Genomic DNA, 17,027 nt, shown 5'->3' with positions numbered 1-17,027 from the left:
AAATGGAACATTTTGCTTTTCCAAAAGATAAGAAAAGTTCTGTAGTATTATATTCATCTTTGATCGTTTCTTTAGTTATTGTGACTATTCTTTTCCTGATTCCCTTTTAGAGTTTTCTGACTCATTGTCTCTTGTCTCCTTTCATTATTTTTTTAGGATGCATACTCACATACACAAAAGTCCTAACTCCTAATAATCTTACTTAGGAAGAGATAAAGGCGGAGGGGAATCAAAGAGCTAAAAAATTATCATAAATCCTATGTTGTGAGGTACCTTCATTTCTGACTCTATCTTCTAAAATAAAACAATAATGCAAGCCATGCTCCCTCATTCCTCCTGGGAATTAGAGATCGCCCTGCAAGAGAAAGCCATGCTTTCAACTGCAGATCAACGCTGTTGATCTATAACCAAGAGGTCTTGCGGAGAGTGTATCCCTTTTGAACTGCCATTAATCTGCAAAGAGGTTAAATATGTCACCTTGGCATTATATCCGAGCTCCCCTCTGGCCCAGGGCCTAAGTACGCTGAATAGAAATGTTCACTTGGTCCAACTCAGCAGAAATCCTTTTTTTTAATTCTCCCCTTTCTCATGGATATCAGTCTTTTTCAGTTCACAGCTTATTCAGCTCAGCCCTGATGGTTATGACTATCATTCACTATGACTATTTAAAAAAAAAAAAAAAGGACACCCCTTTCAGGAAATATTTAAGTTTATATTTCTGTCCATTCAGTAAGAGCCAGCAAAGCCCAGCAGTCTGTTTCATCTACTGACCATCCAGTGCTGCTTTCCACATTTTGGAAAAGAATATATACATGTTATTAATGAATCTTGTTTATTTTCTTTCAGGGAATTTTTGTACAGCCATTTAGCAATTCAAGTCCTGGGCTTTCCTTTCCAGATCCTTTGGTATTTAATCCCCAATAGGCACTCAGGCACAGTTTCACTTATCAACTAAGTAAAAATAATAAGTGATGACAGAAATGAAATGAATAGTGATGTGTCTGGACAGTTTCAAACATTTTTCATTTCATTTCCTCTCAACTGCTTGTTATTTTTATTCAGTTGATCTGTAATGTAAAACATTGTTATCTTATTTAAATTTAGCACAAGGTCCAGAATGTGTTGGGAATCTTTTTTCCCCCAAGAATATAAGTGACTAATTTTCAGACTCCACATATCATTTTGGAACAAACTCCAGTGAAGGAGAAGGAAGCCCCCAAAATTCAGAGGAACTTCCCCTGTAGGCCTGGATGTCCAATTAGGCTAAGAACTGGTTCACACAAGGCCCGCAGAGCATCTTCTCTCAAGGGCTGTGCTTGCAATGGTGGTACCACCTGAGGCTAGCCTGATTTTTATCTTGGGCATTAAAAGATGGTCAGAAGTCTGGGGAATAGAGTGTGTGGTATGGTCTTGACTGATTGTAGGGAGATGGTGTAATAAAGTGCGTAAGATCGTGGGCTCTTTAAACATACAGATGTGGTTTACATCTGGCCTTTACCAGGGTCTGTGACTTTGTGAAAATGACTGTTTGATCCTCAGTGCCCTCATTTGTGGAAATCGAGATCTTAAAACTCGTTACTGCCTTAGCGATCTGTTGTGAGAATTGAGAGGAAGTTAGCTATGCCTGATACATTTGAATCAATCTATCGATCATAGCTAATATGAATGGAACTCTGTAGAAAGGGAATTTACTCTAGGTTTTCCCTCAGGGTTTCTTCCTTGTAGTTACACACTTGCTGTAAAATAAAATGTCAATGCCAGGTCTATGCCTAGAAGAGTAGGTAGATCATGGTTTTCAATGTCTTACACGCCTGAGTTTAAATCCTGACTTCTGCCTCTTACAGGCTATGTGAGCTTGTGGGGTCACGTCATACCTTCTGGACTGAATTTACCCATCTGTTAAGCAAATAGTGATAATGCCTACACTGGGGTGGTTGTAGAATTTAAATAAGGTGGTTTTTTAATGTCAGGTACCGCACCTGGCAGAATACTAGACACACAGTGAAGAAGTTGTTGTTTTAATTCATTTTTATTGAAACATAGTTGCTTTGCAATGTTGTGTTATCTTCTCCTGCATAGCAAAAGAAATCAACCATATGACGGTATGCATACATATATCCCCTCCTTTCAGATTTTCCTTCTATTCAGGTCACCACGGTGTGCTAAGTAGAGTTCCCTGTGCTATATAGTATGTCCCCATCAATTGTCTGTTTTATACGTAATATCAATATTGTATTCGGGTCAACCCCAATCTAGTGAGGAAGTGTTTGATTACACACTTGGAATAATTTTTCTTGCAGTAAAATTGGGGGTCAAGAAAGAAATATTCTTTGAATTTTCTTTTGATTCAAAGAAATGGAAAAATAAATAAATCTGACCCCTAGTGAATTCCCTTGTGTGTGTGTGGGTGGGTGGGGGGAGAAGCTCAGCATAAAGTATTACTGCTTTACCAATTAGTTGCTTCATAATGGCCAAGTCAAGTGAAACCAAAGTGAGCTTTCTGTTTCAGATTGTTGTTAAGAGGGGTGAAACGAAATGGGGCTTTGTGCTCAAATCTGTTTTATTGGCTACTTGGACAGGAGAGAAGGCCCCAACATTTCTCCTTTCTTATCTTTTCTAAAGGCAAGAATAGGAGTTTTGACTTGCTCTTGGGTTTTTTTTTTTTTTCTTTCTCTCTCTAACTGAAATTCACACGCCAGGGTTTGGGTTTTGTTTTTTGTTTTTGTAAACCTCTCCCCTATGTTCCTAGGACCGAAATGTCAGCTGCTTTTTCTGGCTACATGCAGCAGGAGCCTCCTGTCGTCATAGCAATGAAAGCGTATAGAGAGACTCGAGTTTCACAACCCTCTCTGTGAAATCACTCTTAGTCGGCTTTAAAAAGCCTTCTTTAGAAATGGAGCCTCCCGTCCTGGCTTCTTTCCTTCCTATTATGCAACCAACTTATGTACACCAGTGGCAGTAGCCAAACATTTCCTTTAAAGAGTCAATGAATGGATGTAAAGACAATGAACAAGAAAGTTACTAAATGGTGACCATTTTACTGTGGAGTGCAGGGAACAACCACCGGGAAGGCCAAGGAGGAAAAAAAAGCAAGGACCTCACTTTCTAGCACAGGCTGCACATCCCACAATAGAGCCATTTTCCGAGTTCCCACTACCTCCTCCCAGCTTCACCATGAGCTTATCCAAGTGGTTATCAATCAAGGGGATACAGGGGCAGGTTTCCTGGAATCCTGGCACTCAGACTCTCTAGATTTTTATCGTCTCCACTCTTCACCTCATCCTCCCATATATAAAAGAAAGATAATAGTGGTCATAAATTTGTCATGAGAATTGAATGAGCTATTGTGTGTAAGACTATTATTACAGATTCTGACCAGTGGTAAAGGTTGGCTGTGAAGCTCACCAAGCCTCAGTTTCCCCTGCATCTTAAATGGGAATAACAGCTAACTCATAGATTGTTGTAGGGTTCACTGAAACAATGGATGGAAGTGCTCAAGAAGTCATAGCGCTTTTAATACTCTTCTCATTAGGTCTAACTCTGATAAGAATGACCTTTTTGACCTTGAATTTCCAAGTAAACTATAATGAAAACAGGCCTCAGAATTGCCACTGTATAAACATGAACCCTTGAGTGTCTTAAGAGAATAAAAGGAATAATTGAGGATTTTTACATTTATAAAGAGTAAACAAAAATTCTTCTCATCTTAATTAATGCTAGGGCAAAGGGTATCAAAGCATCTTATCTTTCATTAAAATGCTTTTTTTTTTTTTTTTTTTAGTTTCTGGCAGACCAGTGGTTAAACTCTGTGCTTCCACCATAGAGGGCGCTGGTTTGATCCCTGGTCAAAGAACTAAGATCCTGCTTGCCACATGGTGCAGCCAAAAAAAAAAAAAAAATCCATTTTAGTTTCCTCAGTGTTGAAATATAACTTATTTCTTCAGGTCATGAAACAAATAATATTTTTATCTTATGTCTCAAATGACTAATATGACGGCATCACCAAATCAATGAGCGTGAGTTTGAGCAAACTCCGGGAGATAGTGAAGGACAGGGAAGCCTGGTGTACTGCAGTCCATGGGGTCACAAAGAGTTGGACACAGCTGAGCGAATGAACAACAATTCTCTGTGAAATGCCTGGAATACTACAGGTGCAAACAGAGAAGGGTTGTGTTCTTGTAGCACTTACTATGTAGTTAGGGAAACAGGTATTAATCAAATCATCACAGTAATAAAAAGTGGAAATATATATACTTTTGTTAAGAACATATATGTGTGTGTGTAATTGAATCACTTTGCTGTACAGCAGAAATTAACACAAAATTGTAAATCAACTAGATTTTGATAATTTTTTTTTAAAGTACATTTGCCCAAACATAAAGTGACCTCAAACAAAAAACCACCTTTGTTTTTCTAATGAAAAGATCCTCAGGCAGAGTCTTTGGCCAGCCTAAGTGCACAGATGGGTAATATCTTGTAATGTATACCTAGGACACTTACTCCATTGTTACAAATACATTATTTTAAATCTCATATCATTTTAAATAGTTTATGCTTCTAAAAATACTTTTTCTCATTCTCCTATTTCCTGAAACGACGTTGTTAAAACTCTCTCTGTGCATCTTTAGATTACTGTGTTCACTGGATCCAGTCTGCAATTATCTAATAGAGAACAGTGCATCATCCATCTTCCGCAAGTCACTTCTCAGAAATCTGCTGATGCTGCAGATTTGAGCCCCAGGCATAAATTCTCATCCTCTGGTTATGATCTCTACATTTAATTACCTACTATATGACTTTTTTTCCAGTGCTCTTTAAAGGGCTTATTTAAAACCACCTGAGTCTATAAAGTGTGGTTTTCTAAAACTGTGTGATTCCAACACTTGCAAAAATGAAGTCATGCCTCAGGAATAATTACTAAATCTGCTTTAAATATCTTCATCTCTTTTTTTTCTTGTCCAGGTGACCTTCTTAAGATAAAAAATAAGCCTTGCTTGAGATCATTTCAGGCTGTTTGCCTGAAATGGTACTTTGTTGTTGAAAATGAAATAACTGAGACCACGACCTTTCATGTAGGAGACATCAGAAGTACTAGAATATAAGGCAAATCCCTCTTTTCTATGGCTTGATCTGGGGCGGGGGGAGCATGAATTGTGTATAATTATATGCTGATTGATAAGTGTTAAAAAGGCAGAGCACCTTTGTTCTAAGAATGTATATAAGGAACCTGACCTCCACTCAAGGTCAGTGATGGCTTCCCTTGATCCAAGGCTAAACAAAGATTAGCTCTATGAGAGCTGTGTGTGCTGGGGAGTGGTGGTTGGGGCATGTGGGTGCTGGCAAGAGAATTCTGAGTGTGTCGATACTTTGTGCAAAGACCCTGTAGCAGGAGCGATCATGGTATATTTGAGGAACAGAGAGAAGGCCAGCTCCTATGAGAGGAAGGGGCAAGGGAGTGGGAGACATGAAGTGTGAGCAGGTCCCCATAACACCCTCTTCCCTAAGCACTACAAGTATTTATCCTCTGCTTGAGTCATGTTTAATATTCAATTCTGGTTAGAATTGAAGATCCAATGGGTATGAACTGTATCTATCTCTGCCTAGACTCACATAGTTGTTGTTTATGTTCAGTAGCTCAGCCGTGTCCCACTCTTTGTGACCCCATGGACTGCACAATGCCATGCTTTCCTGTCCTTCATTATCTCCCAGAGCTTGCTCAAACTCACGTTCTTTGAGTCGATGAGTCAATGAGATCCAACCATCTCATCCTCTGTCACCCTTTTCTCCTCCTGCCTTCAATCTTTCCCAGCATCAGTATCTTTTCCAAAGAGTCAGCTCTTCGCATCAGGTGGCCAAAATATTGGAGCTTCAGCTTCAGCACCAGTGCTTCCAATGAATATTCAGTGTTGATTTCCTTTAGGATTGACTGGTTTGATCTCCTTGCAGTCCAAGGGATTCTCAAGAGTCTTTTCCAGCACCACATTTTGAAAGCATCAATTCTTCAGTGCTCAGCCTTCTTTATGGTCCAACTCTTACATCTGTACACAACTACTGGAAAAACCATAGATTTAAATATATGGACCTTTGTCGGCAAAGTGCTGTATGTTCAGTTAGCCAAGATGACAGGCAGGTGAAGGTCATACCCTTAGAAAGGTCTGCATCTGTGAGTCTGAGTGTATCATACACTGGAAGGGCTGGAACACTTTGATATCAAATGGTGATTCAGCAGAGATCTCGAAATAGAAAGCCATCTTTCTTAATCCTTCAGATTACTGTAACACCCAGATACAGAGCTCTCCCAAGAGATTCACTAATACTTTAAAAGCCCTGAAGCAACAGAGTTAACTCTGGATCAGGTAATAACATATATACCTTAGCCAAAATGTGACTAAGGGATTTGCTCTCTGATAACTTGGCTATGTGTAAAGGCAGGGTGGAGGAGAATGTTCTGCTTGAATCTGATTATGAAATATTTATAATAATCATTTTGTTCACTCCATTTCCTTGAAGGGAAATTTTTCCATAGCTGTAATAATTTCTTAAAATAGCAGCCTACAGTCTTCCCCTGATATAAACAAACTTCACCAAAGATACCTGGCCTTATTTGGAAGCGTGGACATACATACTCTGGGAAAGATACTAACAGTAAGAAGAAAAGTAAAGACACAGAGAAAATGGCCAGTGCAAACCTCTCCTTTTTCTAGGGCATATGTTATGTTGCGTTTAGTTCTTACTTCCGATGAGGCAAGATGATCAGATCAAGCAGTCATCATCTGCCTTGAAAACCGAAAATGGTAAAGGAAGTTTCCTAGGTCTCAAACAGAAGGAGTAGGACTTATAAGTTTGGCTGAGGCTGCCAGTGAAGGAACCAACAATGGTTGAGTATATACTGGCTGCCTGAGGAACTCGAGTCAACATGAGAATTCAGTTAGAAAAACTTGAAAGGATAACTGTCAGAATTAAGATTTCCAAGGAGTCGACATAGCCAACACAAGAGATGGAAAAGAGTAGACTCCAAGCCCGTTCCTGACTTTAAAGGCATGGAAGGCCATGTTTCCATTCCAGTTCAGTGGTCAGACAGCTTGTCAATGCTTAGGAGAAAAAGAAAGAGCAGGGAGATAAGAAGAGAGAAGAGATATAGCAAGATACGGAGTACCCCATGGAGATAGATGGTTGGAGTAAGTAGATTTATATGGCAAGGCAACAAGCAGAACTTTAAAAATAAAATGTGACATTTAAAATGTAAATTTAAACTCATGTTCTTTTTTTAAAAAAATCTGTAGGAACTGAAAATAAATCAAATACAGTACCTACTCTGACCCAATCCTATTCCAATTTAAACTTCTAGAAAATATTATGGAAACTGAAATGGAACCAATACAAATAAGAACTCAAAATGAACCACAGTGCCCAAAATGTTTTCTGGTTGTTTGTGTAAATTCTGTCTAAATCTAGATGGAGAATGCCAAATTCTACAATATGCCAAACTTTAGGTGCCCTTGCCTTCTCTAAGAGGTAGAAATTTTAGGAAACCAAGAGACAGAGAGACCAAGAGTCAGAGGGCTTCATTCGGAGGAATGTCCTATGTTTCCTACCAAATGCCAAGCTATATTTAGCTATCACTTGCACTGCTTTCTACCTCAACCTGAAGGACCACACATTTAGTCTTGGAGACCAGAGCTAAGATTACTCCATCAGAGGTCAAGGGTGGCTGACACCCACATGGCCCATTCTACCCATTCCTTTCAGACCAGTCTCTGCAGGCTTGGCTGGACTACCCTTCTAGCTAGAGGGAAGATTATTCAGACCCTTTGCTGTTTTTTTCCAGTGACAGAACTCATAGACCTGCTGAGAAATCTAATTACAATCTCCTTTCATGGTGAAATCCAATTACAACCTCTCCTACCGTGAAAGCTAATCCTTTAGATACAAAAGGAAACTCAACAAAGCAGTTTCAGACTTGAGGATGTGTCTATGTTCTGACCTCTCTTAACCAACTATGCAGAAAGGTTGCAGTGACCTTGACCTGCCTTGTTTAGGAACAATGGTCATTCTGTTACTACCTCCATTCCCATAAGAAGGAAAAGTATGCTCTTATTTGATCCCAGGAGTTTCTAAACTCCGGTCTCAAGGATCCATTAGTTGAGGAAAGCAAATACTCCATGTACACATTCTTGATTCTGCAAAACGACTTCTCTTTTTGAATGCGGAATGTCATGTCAAACAAGAAAAAAAAAAAGGAGAGTTTGTAGTCAATATCTTCCTATAATTTTTTCCTGACATCTTTTTTTAACATTTATTTATTTTCATTTCTTTCTTTGGCTGCTCCAAGTCTTAGTTGCTGCATTTGGGATCTAGTTCCCTGATGAGAGATCGAACCTGGGCCCCCTGCATTGGAAGTTCAGAGTCTTAACCAATGGATGGACCACTAGAGAAGTCCTTTTCCTAACATCTTTAATGCCCCATGCCACTCTTTCAGCCAACTCATTCCCTTGAGGATAATAAGAAACTGCCATGCTGCTTGAAAAAAGGTCACCCCAAATTCCTAAAACTTATTTGAGATAAATGGAGACACTTCTCAAGATAGTCATTTATGGAAACACATATTTTACAAGTACCTGGCAAAAGTCTGTAATTGTTGAAACAATGAAACTACCAACCACATTCCAATCACATCATTATTGCTACCACATAATCACTCAAGTCCACTGAATAAGTGTAAGACCCAGATTTGCAGCCTAGCCCCCAAAATGGGCAATATTTTTAGAAGGAGCATCCAATCAATTTGCAAGGTTTTTTTTCAAGGGGTCACTTATTTATTTATTTCCTTTTGGCTCTGACGGGTCTTTGTTGCAGTGTGCGGGCTTCGCATTGCGGTGGGCTCCCTTGTTGCAGGGCACAGGCTCTAGGGTGTGTCGGCTTCAGTAGTTGCAGCTCCCAGGCTCTGGAGCACAGGCTCAATAGTTGTAGCTCACGGGCTTAGCTGCTTCACAGGATGAGGGATCTTCCCAGACCAAGGACTGAATTCATGTCTCCCGCATTGGCAGGTGGATTCTTTACCACTGAGCCACCAGGGAAGCTCAACCCATATGTTTTTAATTGAGTATGAGCAGAACAAGAACACATAAATACTTTTGTTTTGTTCTGTTCTGTTCTGTTTTATAATAAGGTAAAGTTTACCATGGGCTTCCTGCGTAGCTCAGCTGGTAAAGAATCCACCTGCAATGCAGGAGACTCCAGTTCGATTCCTGGGTAGGGAAGCTCCCCTAGAGAAGGGATAGGCTATGCACTCCTGTATTCTTGGACTTCCCCGGTGACTCAGACAGTAAAGAATCCATCTGTGGGAGGCCTGGGTTCAATCCCTGGGTTGGGAAGATCCCCTGGAGCAGGGCATGGCAACCCACTCCAGTATTCTTGCCTGGAGAATCTCCAAGGACAGAGGAACCTGGCGGGCTACCATCCATGGGATCACAAAGAATCAGACACAATTAAGACTAAAGGGAAAGGAAAAGGGAAGTCGCTCAGTCGTGTCCGACTCTTAGCAACCCCATGGACTGCAGCCCACCAAGCTCCTCCGTCCATGGGAGTTTCCAGGCAAGAATACTGGAGTGGGTTGCCATTTCCTTCTCCAACGCATGAAAGTAGAAAGTGAAAGTGAAGTTGCTCAGTTGTGTCCAACTCTTAGAGACCCCATGGACTGCAGCCTACCAGGCTCCTCCGTCCATGGGAGTTTCCAGGCAAGCGAAGTTTACCATAGTTTCATAATACTGCTATGCCCATAGAGTTAATTAACATAAATAAACAAGGATAAGAATCCCCCATTCAGAGTGACCCTCAATAGCCCCAAAAGTAATGTATTTTTACTTGATTCAAGTTGAGTTACCTAATGATCTATATAAAATGATAGAGACACAGAGGGAAGACAACCTAAAATCTACAGAAGTCAGAATTGATTTTGATTATGGGTCAAAGAAAACCTGTAGCTGGTTTCAAGACATCATGATTGGTCAAATCTTCGTACTGCCTCTTTTGTTGTTGTTGTTTATTCGCTAAGTCATGTCTGACTCTTTGTGACCCCATGGACTGTAACCCTCCAAGATGCTCTGTCCATGGGATTTCCCAGATAAGAATACTGGAGTGGGTTGCCCTTTCCTTCTCCAGGGGATTTTCCTGACCCAGGGATCAAACTTATGTTTCTTGCATTGGCAGGTGAATACTTGACTAGGAAAGTCCCTCATGCTGCCTTAGCACAGTGGAATCATTTTTAACTCTCAAACCATTTGTTCAGTAGATTTCGCAGCCTTTTATTGGGGACCAAACAACTCTGAGCTAAATCTAAATCGACAAACCATTCTGTTGGAATTCACAAGGAACAAAACACAGATGCTGAACCCCAGGTGTCTTCTTTCCTTCTCTTTTCTTTCCTTGCTTCCCAGTTCCAGCACACATAACAGCAGGCTTTTAAGGGAATAGAGATTAAGCTCTTTCTAGGACAACATTTCAATGATTTCTAAAATATAGGCAGAGAAAACTATGGGAAGCTTTTGATTTAAACCAAGCGCTTAGAGCTTTTGGCATAGACCTTGGCATGCCCAGTGGTCTTGCATCAGTATCTTTTTAGGGGGACAGAGAGGTGGAAAGTACCAGCATCAGCTCACCTATAAAAACAGATGATTGGTGTCTTCCTGTGATAGGAAAAAAATGCAAAGTGATTGATTTCTAAAGTAAATGTTTTCTTATAATTTGAAAAATAACCTGGGTAGAAAGTTGGAGATTACCATGGCCTGAGATCTGGATATGATTAACTTCTTTTCTTTCTCAAAAGGTGACACACAAAATTCCAGCCCATGCTTCCTCTAAATTTGATTCTTGGTTGCTTTCTCTTTCCCAAATCCTGTGTTTAGATGGTGGCCACAGTAAGGTCTGACGTCGTGGTCATGGCTGAAGGTGGCCAACTCACCTCATGCTTCCCAGCATCTTGTTAGAGGGGTTAATATCTCTGGAGATCCATAGCCAGTTATTGAATGCAGTGTGTACATATCAGTGCCATGAAACCCAAAATAGCCATTGTCCAAAAACAATTAACAACAGATTCCCTTGTGCAGTATTTTTCATCCAAAATACAATTTTGTTTTAATTTGGCTAAGTAGATTACTCTTGATTGGGCAAATTTCTACCCATTCTGGGACTAATCGTCTAAAACCAGTATTTTTAGAAGTGTTCAGTCAGCCCAAGCTAATGAGTTGTGTTTCCTTTGGTGTGGGAAAGGAAAAGAACAGAGAGACTCATTTACTTCCCAAGTCTCCAGATTAATCCTGGTGTCAGGACATTCTAGAGACTTCATGAAAAGGGAAATGGAAGAGTAAAGTAAAAAATGCCAAGTTCCAACTCAAAACACTCCCAGAGCTAATTGCCCATATTTCTTTCTAAAAGTCTTCTATTCTATAACACCTTCAAATCCTGTGTGAAATCATTTTAATTGAGTGCTAATCACACGTAACATCTTGTAATTTTTTATTGTCTCCAAAGATAAAGACTGATATGTTCCATTTAAAAAGAAATATGTGCACTTGCTAAGATATGTAAGGGAGGAAAAACTTTTTCTTCTACCCTCTTATGTTAAGTAATTGGGGTCTGCAAATTAAATTGACCAAATACAGATTAATAGGAGAAAAAGTTTATTCCCACATATAGAGAAGCCAACAAAGGTTCAGTTCAGTTCAGTCACTCAGTCGAGTCCAACTCTTTGCAACCCCATGGACTGCAGCACACCAGCCTTCCCTGTCCATCGCCAACTCCCAGAGTTTACTCAGACTTATGTCCATTGAGTCGGTGATGCCATCCAACTATCTCATCCTCTGTCGTCCCCTTCTCCTCCTGCCTTCAATCTTTCCCAGCATCAGGGTCTTTTCCAATGAGTCAGTTCTTTGCATCAGGTGGCCAAATATTGGAGTTTCGGCTTCAGCATCAGTTTTTCCAATGAACACCCAGGACTGGTTTCCTTTAGGATGGACTGATTGGATCTCTTTGCAGTCCAAGGGACTCTCAAGAGTCTTCTCCAACACCACAGTTCAAAAGCATCAATTCTTTGGCACTCAGCCTTCTTTATAGTCCAACTCTCACATCCATACATGACTACTGGAAAAACCATAGTTTTGACAGATCTTTGTTGGTAAAATAATGTCTCTGCTTTTTCCTTAAGCTGTTAAAGTCTTACCTACCTAACACAGTGGGAGAAAGAAAAGGGAGAGAAACAGCTTCCACTGGAAAAGCAAAAAGGTTTCTTTAGGAAAGACAAATAGTTTTTAGAACAAATGAGATAAGAGTTTGTGATACTTGTCTATAAAGATATAAGTGGTTTTTTGGTCTCCTTCAAAGTCATAGAACTCCCCTGAAGAGGAGTATATCTTATGGTAGATTCACTCTTGGTCTCTCTTCTGGAAGTAGAAGCCACACTGAAGAGGGAATTTATATGACAGTTCTCACTTCTCAAATTTTCTGTTTGTAGTTAGACAAGGGAAGCTCTGAGAAGGTTTCTTTTTGCCTCTGTTGAATTTCAAATGTCTTCATCCTAATAATCTGTATATCAACTCTAGGATTCTGAGTGTATCCCTATAGCTACTATAGAAAGACTTGAAACAGGGCAGGACAGGGGAGCAGGAGGGAGCTTTTTTGGCAGTGGATCTGAATTACATTTAAACCCATGAATCCTAAATTTGAATCAAAGACTGTGTGGTTTAAAGTCCCAGCAAGGAAATGATGGATCCAGGAAGGAAAACTGAATTTGTGGACTTGAGTGTATTTCAGTCATGTCTGACTCTCTGCGACCCCATGGACTGTAGCCCTTCAGGTTTCTCTGCCCATGAGATTTTTCAGCAGGAATAGTGGAATGGGTTGCCATTCCCTTCTCCAGGGAATTTGAGAAGAGTGAAATTAAGGGGTGATTTACTAAGGAGTGAGCAGGGCATAGCGAAGTCACAAGGGGTTGTAGGAATAGACTAGGAAGAGCTAAACTTGTATGAAGCAGGGAGAGGAAGACTTTTTGAACTCAGAAAATGCTGTGTGGAGAGGGACACTGATCTTCAGGTGAGGGACATAGTCACCAAGAGGGTGCTGAGAATATATATTCCCTGATTTTACTCTCCTCCTTCCCTCCAATCTCTCCTGACAATGCACCCCATTGGCTGAACCCAACAGAAACCATCATGCAAGAAAACCTGCTGATGCAGCTCACACAGGCCCTGGGCAGCTCAAGACAAAGAGCGCCGGAGAGTGGGTGTGGGATGACTCTAAGATGTGCGGATGTTCTGAGGAACAAAATCTCTGCCCAACGTGGGAAAGGCAGAATGCACAGCTTTGTAGACCACCTGTGTCTTCTCCTTGCTTGAAAGAATTTTATAGAACGTCCCCTCTGACAGCATAAATAAGCCTAGGGTTTTCACCCTATTTTCAAAGAACTCCCCAAACCCCAGCCACGAAATCCATTAGGGTTTACTGTATCTGCGGCTTTCACAGAAGGCAGATAAGGAGTAACATTTCACCACTGGGGTGGGCAGTTGTTCTCTGATTCAGCATGTTGGCCACGTGAGAAGCCACTGTGAGCATGAACTGAATTCTGAAAGGACTTCTGCTTGGAGTGAGTGCTTTCATTAGCAGTTCTCAAAACTGCTCCTCAAAGCCCATCATTGTTTCCCAACACCATGAGAATGAGGTTACTTGGAACTGTTCTTAGGTATGACTTGCTGTTTTTCTTAATCCTAGAAAAGAACAACCCCAGTGTATGATTCTTGGTACATTCACAGAGCCAAAAGCACTTGAAATTCTTTTCCCAACTAGCTGAACTCAACAACCGACTTACTCTATTAACAAAAGAGCAGAGACAATTTCCATTGAATCCAAAGAGGTATTATGTGCTGGTAGAGTTTAACTAATAAGGAAAATTCAAATAAGAGCAGTCAAAGGAGAAAGCTAAGAATCTGGTGTTGAGAGAAAAGACATTCCAAGGAGGTTAAGAACAAAATAAATTAAGGGGTTGAGAGAGGAACTAAACACAGGCAAAGAATAGGACTGATGTAACTGATCACTTCAGGGGCTAGGTCGGCTTTGAAAGGTGACTCGTCATGCTACCAGCAAATCACTTAGATATTAATTCTGTAATTGACAAGTGCCACAGGCCTTTAGGTGAGACATACTCAGGAGTGGACTCAGAACTTGCGAACCAGAAGTTGACACAACGTGTGGGCCCTTCTTTTTTAAAAATAGAAAAATCAAAAGCAGGCATAGGGTTTTGTAAGAAGCCTGCACAAGTAGGGAGCCCTGGAATTTGAGCTTCTTGGCTTTGTGGCACATCCACCTCTGACCATACTCAGAAGTCTGTGCCTCAAAGGATATGCAAGAAAAGGGAGATGAATGAATAAATGTAAGTATGAGAAACCCCCACATTCACAGAGAAAGAGGAAATTGACAAATATCAGAATATGATTTGAGGAAAGAAAAATAAATCGGCCCAAGTCATTTCTTCCCTACACCCCAGGGCAGGGAGGGGTGGCGATTTTCCAGAGGACTGTCAAATGCCTCAGGAGAACAGAGCACTGCCTCCAGGAGTCCATCCCATACGAAGCTGTGAAATGAGACCAAGTGTGCTCCATGTTTAAAGAATCCACCTCCCAATGCAGGAGATGCAGGTTCAATCCTTGGGTCGGGACATGCCCTGGAGGAGGAAGTGACAACCCACTCCAGTATTCTTGCCTGGAAAATCCCATGGAGACACGAGCCTGGCAGACTACAGTCCGTGGGTTCGCAGAGTCGGGCATAACTTAGCAGCTGAGCATGCACACATGGGGTTAGTGGGTGGCAAAGTAAGATAAGGAACTCTGAAAGGAATGATGAAGAGATGTCAAAACAGGGTTATCGCACAGTCTTGCCTAAAATAAGTCTGTGGGGATCCTCTAAATATAGGTAAAGTAATCCCTCAATTACACATTACAGGATGGAAAGAATGTACTAATTTCTCCTGAGCTAGAAACAGAGAGATCCTTGAGAAGGTCAAAGCCACCCCTTTAGAAATTCTTGCATCTTTTGGCTTGCATGCTCCTCATTCACAGCTGGACACAGTGGTCAGAAGGATGTGCAGAAAGCTCTCATTGAATGGATGGATGGATGTACGGATACTCTACGAAGCAGAAGTGAGGTGACAAGTGGGAATACATGAATGATGCGTGGGTGAAATATTTACGATAGTACCTGGCACATAGTAAAATCTCAAAAAAGATAAGCCTTCGCATCAGTTACTATATTAACCAGCCAAAAATGAGAACCTATTTTTTCAATAAAATAATACACTGTTGAATATAAGTGAGTCTACTTCTAAAGAATATTTCACTCAAGATATTTAATGCCCATGCCAATTCTTCATTGCTGCTTACAAATTGTGACTTTCAAATAATACTTCTTGCACAATTTCTCAAGATTTGGTGGGTTAGGAGTCTGGGCAGGTCACTCAGGGATACTGAGTTGGCAGGTGAGCTGCTCTGCAGGGTCCATAGTGGCTCCACTCAGACACACTGTGCCTTTGCAAGCTTTGAAAGCTGGGGTCAGCAGGGATCATTGAACAGTGTCTACAGTAGGGTGACAGTCTCTTACAAAATGGCTTGGAACTCCCAAAGCAAAATGTTCTGAGAGATTCAGGTCAAAATTCCAAGGCTTCTTATGAGCTAACCTCCAAAGTCCCAGGACATCACTTCCACTTCAATCATTTGGTCAAGTAAGCCACTAAAGGCAGTCCAGATTCAAGGGGAGAATTTGACTTCACTTCTCAATGGAAGATGCAGCAAAAAATTTACAGTCATCATTATTATACCATATGTTTATATATATTAAATGAAAAATGTTAGAAATTGTCTCAAGACAACTACTCACATGAATTAGAATAGAGTTGACATTGGTGGGTATTTCGTTCTTAATGGAAGACCTGTTTCTGCCATATCAATGTTTCATATGTATATTTGTTTTGGTGGTCTATGGGTCAGCGAGAAGACCTCCAGGCATTTGAAATTGCAAATCCTGGGCTTCTGCAGAAAGGCTATACCTATAAGACAGAGTCTAGCAGTCATCTTGTAAAACCCCAGATGAGTTCTCCTACAAATTTGGTAATAAGACACTTTGTTTCTAAGAGACGGAAAAAGCTCTCCTTGAATTTCCCTACCATCTCTGTATTCCCATGAGGGGTAGTGGGGGAATGGGACAAAGGGAAGGAAATAATAACTTAAGGGAATTCCCTGGTGGTGCAGTGATTAGTACTCCATGCTTTCACTGCTAAGAGCCTAAGTTCAATCCTTGGTTGGAAAGCTAAGGTCCTGCAAGTCAGGTGGCACAGCCAAGGAAAAATAATGATAACAATTTAAGAACTCCAAGTAAAAGGATGAATCAAAGTTTCTGTGCATTATTCCTTATTACAGTTATTAAGCCATCTTTATTCTTATGAATATTTCAATGAAATGATATCTTTTTTCATTTTTATAGTTAGTAAAATTGTCAAATGACTATTTGATCACATTTGAATCTCAAAACAACCCTAAGAGATAAATAGGAAAACTACTATCGTTTTTCCTGGTTTGTAGATGAAGAAGACAGTGACTTGACCAAAGACTCTTGGCTAGTAGAAAGTATATAGTTCAGGTCAGGGGACTTTCTTAGTGGTCCAGTGGCTAAGACACTGCTCTCCCAATGCTGGAGTCCTAGGTTTAATCCCTGGTCAGGGAACTAGATCCCACATGTCTCAACTAAGACCCACACAGAGCCAAAAAAATAAATAAATGTTTTTAAAAATTTATATAGTTCAGGTCTAGACTTAGATCTTCCAATTCCATAATATACTTAAATTCCAGGGCTCCTTACTTTCAGCTATGCTGCTGCCTTTGAATAAATTCATACATTTGGGCAAAATAACATTTATCTAATTTCATATAAACACTGAATCTTTAAGTCTTCAAGAATAACAACTCTATATTCAAAATTTTTTCTCACTC

At 40.4% G+C, this 17,027-nt stretch overlaps 1 protein-coding gene across 1 annotated transcript in view; it reads left to right on the top strand.

Annotated features, from left to right (window-relative positions):
- Positions 1 to 17,027, top strand: part of SPARCL1 (SPARC like 1) — a 51,326-nt gene that overhangs the window by 1,053 nt on the left and 33,246 nt on the right. The window lies entirely within an intron of this gene.

Source organism: Oryx dammah, unplaced genomic scaffold (assembly GCF_014754425.2).
Source record: "Oryx dammah isolate SB20612 unplaced genomic scaffold, SCBI_Odam_1.1 HiC_scaffold_3, whole genome shotgun sequence".
In the NCBI taxonomy this organism is placed as follows: Eukaryota; Metazoa; Chordata; class Mammalia; order Artiodactyla; family Bovidae; genus Oryx; species Oryx dammah.
The sequence above is the reverse complement of the archived record's forward strand: the minus strand, read 5'-3'. Positions and strand labels throughout refer to the sequence as shown.